Source organism: Phaenicophaeus curvirostris, chromosome 19 (genome assembly GCF_032191515.1).
Source record: "Phaenicophaeus curvirostris isolate KB17595 chromosome 19, BPBGC_Pcur_1.0, whole genome shotgun sequence".
Lineage (NCBI taxonomy): Eukaryota > Metazoa > Chordata > Aves > Cuculiformes > Cuculidae > Phaenicophaeus > Phaenicophaeus curvirostris.
In genome coordinates, this window is record NC_091410.1 from 1995277 (window position 1) to 2007164 (window position 11888).

Here is an 11888-nt window from a genome sequence, read left to right on the forward strand (position 1 = left end):
AGTCTCCAGCCCCAGCTGCAGCTCTCCAGCCCTGCCTTGATCTCAGGTGGGACCCTTAGAGCAGATTCCAGCCAAGCCAGAAGACAGAGGCAGTGCCTGGTGGCACAGGACAAGCTCCTACTGTGTGTGGTGAGCTCTGCCCTGGCTCAGCTCTGGGTTTTGTGGGGGGCTGCATACGGCCCTGCATGCTGGGAATTGGCCCTGGGGCATCCAGCGCTCCACACTGGGTCTGGATTTTACCAGACTGGTCACCTGCGGTTCAGAATCCTTTGTTCTGCCAGGATTGAGGACAGGCCTGTCCATTCATGGGATGTCCTGCTGCTGCCTTCCTGCGCCACAGGACGTTGCAGGACAACCAGTTGTGCAGCTGGTGCAGCTAAACAGGGCAGTGGAGAAGAACGGGGCTCTGCTCCATCAGAAACTGCTGGGAGGGGAGTGGCAGGAGCTCCATGAACATCAGTTTGTGGTGCGGCTGTGAGACAGCTCATAGGGTGGTCCTGCAGGAATTGTGACCCCGTGAACAGGCAGCAGGGAGCACTCCCAGGAAGGGGGGGAATTGTTTTAACTATCAAGGTGAGGTGAGGTGAGAGTGGTGAGTGCTCTGATGAGCAATGACTGGGTATCCCTGGTCTCAGGTGAGGCTCCTGTTGTGTGTCCTGCTGGTGGAGCAGAGATAGGGATGTCCATAGCGCCTGGAAAAGCAGCCTGTTCTCATTACCTTCTCTGTGACCATTTGACAATGTTTTGTATTTCTCCTTCTAGGCATCAACTGATGCTCTTCAAAATGCCTTTATCCTTCCATGATGTTATAGTCTTTGCTATGCCTGCAGCGGTGGGACTTACTGGGAGCTGGTGGATCTACTCCCGCAGAAAGAAGCATACAAGCTATCCTGAAAAGAGAAGCTCTGCTGGAAGGGACGGCAGGAGGAGCCAGCAGCCCCAGTCAGGGCCCATGAAGGCAGCAGAAGACTCCCAGTGCCCCATCTGCCTGGAGAATATCACAAACACCAGCTATGTGCTTTACTGCCTGCACAGCTTCTGCTTTGTGTGCATCCAGCGCTGGGCCAGGAAGGGCAGGACCTGCCCCATCTGCCGGCAGCCGTTGAGGCTGCTGCTGCACTTGGTGCGAGAAGTTGCCAAACACAAGGAGTTCATGCATAGCTTGTCCACTCACGCGTGCAGGTGGACGGTGATGGGAAGGCCCTGCAGCCGCTCCCTGCACTGGCACTACAGGCTGTGAAGTTGGACCACCAGCAACTAGCCCTTGGCTGGCAGAAACCAGCCTGAGAGGTCTAATCATGCACACAGGCAGGGTGTTGGCACCCTCCAACACCACTTCCCGTCACACTCCTGCACCCAGTGCTTCTTGGGAGCCAGCCCTGCAGAGCCCACCTCGGTAACCAACCCTGCAGAGGTCACCTCAGAAGACAACGCAGCCAAGTGCTCCCTGGGAGCCAAAAAGCCAGCACCAGCCAGCACCCAGCTGGCCATGTTGCTGCTCTGGACACACTCAATGTCTCAGAGCTGCTGCAGTCCCTCCGCACAAACCTCTGTGGCCTCCAGTGAACCCTCAGCTGCTTTCCAGGCCATGTGGATATGGGAACAGTTCCCATTATGTGGTTTGTGATGGACTGTGTTAAAAATAAACTGTGTTTTGTATAGCATCTGATCAGGCACAGCGTGAATTTTGTGGTGGGGTGCTTTTTTGTATTTAATTAAGGGACTGTTTTGCTCTGGACATAGTGCATGGCATCATAGAATGAAATTGTTTGGGCTGGAAGGGACCTCAAAGCCTGCTGAGTTCTACCTCCTGGCCATGGGCAGGAACACCTCCCACTGCATCAGGTTGCATCCAACCTGGCCTTGAGCATCTACAGGGATGGGGCAGCCACTACTGCTCTGGGCAACCTGGGCCAGGGCCTCCCCACCCTCACAGAGAAACATTTCTTCTGGAGATCTCATGTCAATCTCCCCTCTTTCGGCTGAAAATCATTCCCCCTTGTCCTATCCCTGCACTCCCTGATCAAGAGCCCCTCCCCAGCTTTCTTGGAGCCCCTTTCATTACTAGAAGCTGCTCTGAGGGCTCACCAGAGACTTCTCTTCTGCAGGCTGAACAACTCCAACTCTCTCAGCCTGTCGTCGGATGGGAGATGCCTTAGCCCATCTCCATCATGTACCCTGGACTCACTCCAACAGATCCATGTCTGTCCTGTGCTGAGGGTTCCAGAACTGGACACGGGGCTCCAGGTAGGGTCTCACCAGAGTGGAGCAGAGGGGCAGGATCCCCTCCCTTGCCCTTGCTGGTCATGCTGCTTTTGAACATGGTTGGTTTCCGGGCTGCAAACACCTGTTGCCAGCTTGTTTAGTTTCTCTTCCCCCAGCACCCTGGGTCCTTCTCTGCAGAGCTGCTTCAAATCCATTCTCCAACAACGTTTTCTGATGAGCAGCTCTTGGCAGCACTGGTTGCATTGATCTTGCCTAATGCAAACAGTTTGGCTGCTCTTTCAGGACCCTGACTCTCAATCACCCAGGCTGCTGTAGCCAAGCAAACCTGCTGTAGCCAAGCAAAGGCTGCTATCATCTTCCAGCACATTTGGTTTCAAAATCTCACTGGGATCCATGCTGTCTTCATCAATGATATGCAGTTTCTCCAGCTCCCTGGGTGGCCACCACTGCCTGAGAACCCTTTTCAGGAAGAAACTTTTCCTAATGTCCAATCTAAACTTCCCCTGACACAGCTTAAGGCCATTTCCTCATGTCCTATCACCTCTCACCTGGAAGAAGAGACCAGCACCCACTTGTCACCAACCTCCCTTTAGGCACTTGTAGACAGTGATGAGGTCTCCCCTCATCCTCCTAAACAACCCCATGTCCCTCAGCTGCACCTCGTAAGACTTGTTCTCCAGTCCCTTCTCCAGCTTCCTCGTTTTTCTCTGTATGCGCTCCAGGACCTCAATATCTTTCTTGTAGTGAGGGGCCTAAAACTGAGCACAGGATTTGAGGTGCAGCCTCACCAGTGCTGAGTCCAGGGGCAGAACCATTTTCCTGGTCCTGCTGGCCATGCTGTTTCTGATACAAGCGAGGATGCTACTGGCTTTCTTGGCTACCTGGGCTATTGCTGGCTCGTGTTTAGCCGTCATCGACCAACACCCCCAGTTCTTTCTACGCCAGGCAGCTTTCCAGACACTCTTCTCCAAGCCTGCAGGGGGAGGGGAGGAGTGGCCGGAGGAGAGCCCAGAGCTTGGGGAGGGGGGAAACCTCCCTTTCAGGGCCCAAATCTTCATTTTAGGGTACATACCCTCATTTTTGAGCTCCAAGCCCTCCTTTTTGAGCTTCAAAAACTCATTTTAAGGACCACAGAATCATTTTTAAGGCACAAAGTCTGATTTTTTCTGTCCACAGCTTCAGTTTCAGAGACAAAAGCCTCTAAAATTGTTCAAAAACTCGTTTTTCATCCTCAAATCCCACTGAGTCCAAGAGGCTCTCTGTGGTGCTCAAGCATTTTTGTGAAAGAACACATGAGAAATACGAGCTTGCTCGAAAACATTAGAGACAACTACTGGACTATACAGTTGTGGATTTATAACTTCCTTCAAATATGCACCTTCTAACCTATGAAGCCCTCAACATAAGCAGAATCTGTAACAATGTTTACGGGTTCTGACCATTTTTTAAATACTTTAACAACAGCTACAAGTTCTATGATTTGTGGTGATCCTGAAACTCAGAAAGTGTCCAACAACCATTCTTGATTTTGTTCATTTTTCCAAATGATAACCAAGTGACCCATTCGTCCAGAGCCATTGGTAAAAACTGTCAGTGCATTCAAAGGGATACAACTGCACTTAGGAGTTTCATACAAAACAAAGTCCTGTTGTCATAATTTATGTGTAGGGCTATGTACACTTAATTGACCTCTATAGTCCACTGTAGCGATCTGAAAATGCATGGACATCTGCATGAGCCATTGCAACATTTGATTTGATGCTGGTAAAATTATGACTGATGGTTCTTGTCAGGACAATAGGACAAGGTGCTGTCTTCCCCTCGTGATTAACACTGCAAACATTTCCAGATGGGTCACAATTGTTTTGTGCATCTGATGTGGGAGAAAAACCCATTCAATAATTAATAAGGGATCCTTTAACAATGTGTCCCACTGAAATAACAGCATATGGTTGCATTGGTGGATTAAGGATAAGTTGAAAGGGCAACTCAGGATCACATTGGGCAGCTTGCCAGCTGGCAATAGCAACAGACACCTTTTCCAAAGCTATCTTAGCATCATCAGTTAGTTCTCTCAGAGAGGATAAACCAGGGTCTCCTTTCAAGAGACAAAATAATCGGTGCGGCTCCTGGTTTGTTGTCCCCAATAATGGTCTAAACCAGTTGATAGCCCCTAATAACTGTGGTAAATCATTCAATGATTTTACTTGATTCTGTAATTTAACCTGTTGTGGCACAATAGTTTGTTCAAAAATGCACCAGCCTAAATACTGCCATGATGATTTTTGATTTATTTTTTCTGGTGTTATTTGCAAGCTTGCCCAAGAGATGTGTAGATGTGTTCCTTGGTTAATGTCAGGGATTTTTGCATTGTGTGATCATTTTCTGTTGCAATTAAAATATCATCCATATAGTGATAGATAACGGCTTAAGGAACCTGTTCTCAGACTGGGCTGAAGGCCCTGGCCACAAAACATTGACATGTAGTTGGACTATTTTTCATGCCTTGAGGCAAAAGCACACAATGATACTGTTTAGTAGGTTCACTAACATGCACAGAGCATACAGAAAAGGCAAACTTCAGAGCATCACAAGGATCTAAAAAGATAGTAAAGAAACAGTCTTTCAAGTTAATCATAGTTAAACACCAGTTTTGTGGAATCATTGCAGGAGAAAGCATTCCTGGTTGCAATGCCCCCATACATTCCATGACGTGATTGACTTTGTGTAAGTCCTGCAAAAATCTCCACTTTCCACTTTTCTTTTGTATCACAAATAATAAAGTATACCATGGGCTAGTAGTGGGTACAATATGACCAGCATCTAACTGTTCCCTCACCAACTCATGTAAGTGGCGCAGCTTTTCACTGGGCAAGGGCCACTGATCCACCCAAACAGGGGTCTCTGTTTTACAGGTTGCTCATTCTCCCCTACTTATCCTTGCAGCACAGATGGGCTTTGTTATGGCCACTGATGTGGAGTGGCCACCAGACCTCTGTCTGGCCCCTCTCCACCCTGTGGCTCAGCAAAGTAGCTTCAGGGGTGTGTGTGGGGGGATATTTCATTTCCACCCCGTGGCTTTGTCACTCATATTCCTATTAAATTTAATCAGAGCACTTCAAAATATTGAGGAGTATCACAGCAAACATCATGAGAATTATCCTCGATAATAGGGATCATGTCATATTCAGAAGTGATTATCAAAGCATTCACATGTTTGACTACTAGATTCACAATTGCTTAACACAAGCTAACACAATTATTATTACCACAATGATAATAACCAATCCTACCATACATACTACCAGCAAAGCTAACCAACCTTGAATACTACTTCCAAATTTTTATAGCAACCCTGCAACCCGTCCAATAGGGCCACAGGTTCCAGGTTGTGCTCTCATGAACAATTCACTAGTATGGGGTCCAATAGTTGCTAAAGCCTTTTGAGCTTGTTCCACTGTGGATGACACATTTGGTGTAGCAATACAATACTCACCAATAGAATAATTCAATAAACCACATACAACATTTTCCTTTAACAAAATCATATATAAAAACAATGTCTGTTGTTCTTACCAAGTTAAAACTTGGGTTTCCACACTATAATTACAATTAAGGTGATAACTACAAGTAACGTAGCCAGAAGTTGTCCTGCTGGACAGTCAATACCTAACCAGTCGAGTCCTCTGTGTCAGGTGCAATTACAGGTGCCTGTAAAACAAAAGGAGAACTTTCTCTGTCCTATTAAAAGGACAGGAAGGTCCATCTGGTTAAGATTCAATGTGTTTTCCCAGAGTAATCCTGAGCATCCCACGTACAAATGTTTTGGGGTTTGGTCAGTATCATTGGGACATTGCCAATATGAGGCAGCTTTACCAAGACTGGTTGTCCAGAATGATATCTATCAGGATATTGGCCTGATTTCCTGTTATCTACAGGAATGAGGGTTGTTGTTGAGGACAAAAAGGCTTTCAATTTTGGACTCCCACCACCAGTCCATTGGTTATTGATCAGAAATACTGCTTTGGATACACAGAGGTCCCAATTCACCTCAGTTATTTTGGCATATTTCTTGACCAAACCATTAATGCATTCTACTCTTCCATTGGCCCGTGGGTAGTATGGAGTATGAAACGTCCAATGCACTCCGTCCTCTTTTGCCCAGTCCTGTGCCACTTGGGCAGTGAAATGTGAGCCACTGTCACTCTGTATCTCTTCTGAGAGGGGAAGTACTCCAAACCATTCCTGGAGAGTCCGCACTGTGTAATTACTTGATGCTTTTGGGACAGGGGTAGCCATGGTAATTCCCGAAATTACTTCCATACCCACCAATATATGTCTTGCCACTGGAGGGTCTAAATAGTCCCACATAATCTATCTGCCAAGTTTGCCACAGTGTCTTTCAATCATGAATGTGCAAAGGAGGAGCTTTTGCAGATGATCCCGTGTTAATCTCAAACGACATGAGGCACATCCCGTAAGTATCTGGGTACATTTTTCCCGAGTTGCTGGCCATCCTCTAGCCAATGCTTCCTGATACAGGTCTTGTGGGCCTGAGTGTCCATGTTTTATAGGCAACCACTCTAACAACCTCTGCCAATCATCTCCATCCTCTTCTGTCCTAATCCATAGAGGAATGCCGATAGCAGAAATACAGATTAAATCACCTACTTGGTTATTAAACCTAGCCTGGATAGTTTTAGAAGAGTCATGTCCTTTCACCCAACCTACATGTACCAATCATTCATTTCCAGTTTTTAACGGTTGCTTCTATAGCTCTACTTTCCATACCAGATTTCTATTTACCACCTAGTAATTTGTTTCCCAGTGGCTTATCCATTCCGTGGCTCCCTTATATACTGCATATCACAGAATCACAGAATCACTACGTTGGAAAAGACCTCCAGGATCATCGAGTCCAACCATTCCCATCAATCACTAAACCATGTCCCTGAGCACCTCGTACACCCGTCCCTTAAACACCTCCAGGGAAGGTGACTCAACCCCCTCCCTGGGCAGCCTCTGCCAGTGCCAAATAAGTGGCTCCATTTGGGGCAGCTAGCAGCACAGCTCTTAACTCCCCTATCTGAGCACTACCATCCCCTTCAACTCCCTGTGTTTGGTTGGTATAGATATATAGATATATAGATATATAGATATAGATATTTATATAGGTATATATATACACCTTTTTTTATATATATATGTATAGATATACATGTATATATGTATATATATATAGCTACAGCTCTATACTTCCAAGATCCTCCTTTTCTGTGAGGTGAGGCATCAGTTAACCACACACCATCAAAATTACTGTCTTTCCTCAAAGGAGTGTCTTCTTTAATTGGGGATGGATTAGGAGTCTGTGCCTTAACCATAGCCATGGGGTTTACATCCTTTTGAAACTTTGAGTTTTCTACATTTCCCTTTTCTACCATTAGAATGTCTCCTATTCCAGTGAGATATGCATACAACTTCCTCACAGTGGGCTTCTGAGCTATCCCTTCAGGAGAAGTTTTTCCTTCCTTAACAACATCTAACAATTAAAAAGGTCCTCTAACTATTACCTTCTGAGTTGTACACAAGTGCTTTGTCTGCTGCAATGCCCTCACCAGTGACAAAAGTCCCTTTTCCAAATCAGTATAACAACTCTCCGTATCACTGAAAGATTGAGAATAAAAAGCCACAGGCTGGTGAGGTCCATCTGGTCCCTTCTGCCACAGGTTGCAGTGAGATCCACGTTCACTATATCACCACTCCAACTCTACAGGGTCTGTTGGAAGTATGGGCCCTAACCACTGAAAAATCTTAAGTTCCTCTACCAACAAGTCCAGGGCATGTTGATGGACAGCATTCAAATTCCCATTTACTTGTTTTCCTTAGAAGATTATATAATGGTTGAGCAATGATAGAAAACCCAGGTATGTGCTTCCTCCAGTACCCCAAGGTTCCCAACAGTTGTTGCAAATCCTTCCTAGATGTGTGAGTCTGACCTTCCCCTCTCTGTTGCAAGGTATCTGAAGGGATTGTTATCATTTCCTTAATTCCTTTCTCTGGGGCTGTGGCTTTTTCACAGGTTCTCCTCAAGGAAATGAAGGAAATGAAGGCCACACAAGCCCGTGTGGTAGAGGAATTACAGAAAATCCAGGAGGAACAATTCTGGTAAGAGGAAGGCAGAGGGTTTCCTACCCTGCAGGGCTACGGGGGAGACCGGGAGGCCGAGGAGCATCCCGCTTTTGGGGCACGTGGCCCCAGCAGCCCCATGGAGTCTAAAACCTCCCATGGCCCCATCTCGCTGGCCAGGTCCACTCTGCAGCTGAAGCAGGAGCTGAATGAGCTGCAAGAGCAGCAGAAGACACAGGTGAGGTCTAGGGGCGAGCACTCCCACTGCCAGCTGGATCGCTGGGGTGGTCCTGGTGGGGTTCCCAGCCACGTCCCTGGGCTGGCAGAGGCCTTGGAGCCTCCATGGTCTCTGGACTCGTTGAGTGCATCCACCTCGTCTCAGTACCCATTGCTTCTCCCATTCTTGCAGCTGAATGACCTTAGGGAGGCTCTGGTGACCATGAAGACGGGGCAGGAAGAAGCGCAAGCAGAGCTTGCTTCCAGCACAAGGAACACTCAGGCAGAGCTCAAGAAGTTACTGCAGGACTTCAGGAAGATCCAGGAGCAGGTGGACTCCTTGGCTGACCACACAGCGGACAAGGTAGGAGAAGCAGAGCCAGGTAGGGAGAGGCTGGCTGGGATCTGTCAGGGCTGGGTGATGTTCACTGCAATGTGGGGAAGCCCCTCGCTGCTCCCCAGACAGGCTTGTTCAAGTCATCAGCATGGTAGGCAATGAAATCCTTGAGGCAAATGTCCTGCAGGCACCGATAGCCCGCAGCCACAGGCCACGGGAGCGGGGTCTGTCCCCACAGGGCACACAGTCCCCCTAGCACATCACTGCATTGTCATCTTCCTCCCTGGACGAGCAGGAGGAGCAGCTGAAACAGCTCCAGGACACGGTCAAACAGCTGCAAGGGGACCACGAGAAACTCAGCTCCGTAACGGCAAATCTCCAGGACAGCTGTGAAGAGAATAGGAACGATATCAAGGTAGCTGGCTGAAAGCCCTACGGCAACAGAGCATCCTCCAGGCACATCCCGGCTGGGCACCACAAGGGATTTGTTCCCTCGCCAACATGCTCGTAGCCCTGCCCAGCTCCAAATGCCTTTCTGGGAGGCTTTGGAGGAGGGTGGTGAGGCAAGGGGGACCGGAGGGGCTGGGAGGTATCTCAGGCCACGCCGTGTCATCATGGGCTGGTTTCTGTGTTGGAAGGCTCTGTTCCAGTCTCTGGAGAGCCTGGAGAAGGACAAAGCAGAGAAGGAGCAGGACTTGAAGCAGCTCAGCGAAGAGATGAACTCCAAGGTGAGGACTCTCTTGTCACCTCCAGGCAGAACTGGCATCTTCGGGGCTTGGCAGCCTCAGGCAGCCTCCCCCCAAGGGTCTCCCCTCCCGGCTCCCTCCATCAGGGACCACCACGTCCCATTGCGGGGCAGCTGGCTGAGGGGATGCACTCATCCACAGCTGGATCGCGAGGAGCTGGGTCCTCTCCTGCAGCAGTTAAACAACTTGAAGAAGATCCTGAAACAACTGCACAAGGAGGCATCAAAGAAAGAGCCTGGTGATGTGGCTGTGACTAAGTGAGTGCAACAGGGAAGGTGGTGGCTTCGGGAACAGCACTTGCTCTCTTTGTTGCCTCTGGCCATCCCAGACAATGCCCACCTGGTACCTTGGCATGGGAGCAATTTAGCCAGCAAAGTGTGGGGATACTGAGGAAGCACCTGTGCCTTCTCCTCCCACCCTGAGCCAGCAGCAGAACAAGGAGGGGCCACCTGTGGTCTAGAGCCCTCCCAAACCTACACTGGGGTGTCGGTGCAAAGGATTTCTGGCGCGAGGGCAGGGGACAGTGGCTCATGCCCTGGGGCAGGGCTGGGACACATAGCACCCATGGGCCTGGGTTGTGACCTGTCCTCCTGGAAATGCACAGGGGTGTAATTAGAGCTGAGGAAGCCATGAAAGCTGTGTGAAGGCCAGTTTGGATGGCAGGGCTGGGCTCCTTCCCCCTTCACCCCATATCATTGCCCACTCTGCCCAGCCAGTGGCAGCTGCTGAGTTTTGGAGCTGCTGGCGGGTCTAAGATGAGCGTGTTCTGGTCCTGGGGGCAGCCGAGACAAAGCTCACCGTAAACCCCATGGGATGCTCCATACTTGATGCCCAGCATTTGCTCCCAGGCTGGGAGTATCCCACCCCAGCAAGAGGAACAAGAAACCCTTGTTTCTGTCCTCTCCAGCACCCCAGTTCCCATGGGACTGAGATGTTGAGGCAGCGTGTGGGAGCAGTTCCCATGGCACTCGTGGGGTTTGGGTGCTCCCCTCGGTGGATTCTCAGCTGCTAGATAAAAGGGGAACCATTTCCTGCAGTGGGAGTCCACAAACAACTGCTCTCCCTCCTCATATCCCCTTGATTCTGGAATCAAGTGTGGGGACCTTGCTAGGAGAGTGGGGATAAACCAGGCTCACACTCTAAAGGTTTCCCCCCTGACTACAGGGACACCTCCCCAGAAGCAGGGGAGGCTGTCAAGGGTACAAGCCCAAGGTGCTTCTGGCTGTAGGGTGGCACCTGGGGTTCTATGGTGCAAGGTGCTAAGCACCCTCATGCCCCATCCCACAGGGAGCAGGTGGCCACGGGCACGTTCCCCAGTGTATCGCGGAGCTGCGGCAGCCAGCACACCATCACCACTTTGCTGCAGCACTCCATGATCCACCAGCCCAAGCCACCCAGCATCCCGCAGCCGAGAAAGGTAATGATGACAAAGGTAGGGACACAGTGGGGAAGAGCGAGGCTGGGAGAGAGATGCTGAGCACACAGAGGGGTCCGTGCCTCAGTTTCCCCAGGGAGAGCTTGGGTGGGAAGTTGCTTAGGGATGCAGGATTCGGCCCTGTGATTCATCTAACCCATTTTCTGCTTCCCAGGATGAAGGGGAGACAATTCTCTTGGGCCAACACGGCCAAGTTTACTGTGGCTGGCGGAAAAGGTAGAAGACTGTGTTTGATGGCAAGGACGATGGTACAGCCAGGGCAAGACTGTGGGGGAACCTGGGTGTGAAGGGGACTGTGAGGTGGGCAGGGCATCCATGGGGCTGGGGGCTCCTGGACAGCAGCACAGGTCCTTCAGGGTGTCTGCTGTCAGGCAGGGTCCCTGCTGCCTGCCCCGTCCTGGGCTGGCAGAGCTGCCCCAGGGGCTGCAGGGGCCTCAGCCCTGCCCCTCACCCCCAGGCTGCGCTACCCCGAGGATGAGGTCCAATGGACAACTCTCCCAGCCGCTGGTCTTCCCCACCCTGCAGAATCCTCCCCTGGGACGGGGAGGACACTTCCAGCTCTCCGGAGAAGAGCAGGCAGCCCGTGCCCAACACCCACATATGCTCTGTTGGGGTATGGGTCTGTGGTAAGCCCCATCATTAATTTTCCTGTCTTTTTCCTCCTTGCTTCATGGATCTTTCACAATAATAGGTATGCATAGCAGGGAGGCTTGGAGACAGGTACAAAGCATTCGTTCGGTACCTGCTCTGGCCATTTTCGTAAGGCCTGAATCTGTGATTTATACAGTCAAGTTCTGAGGCT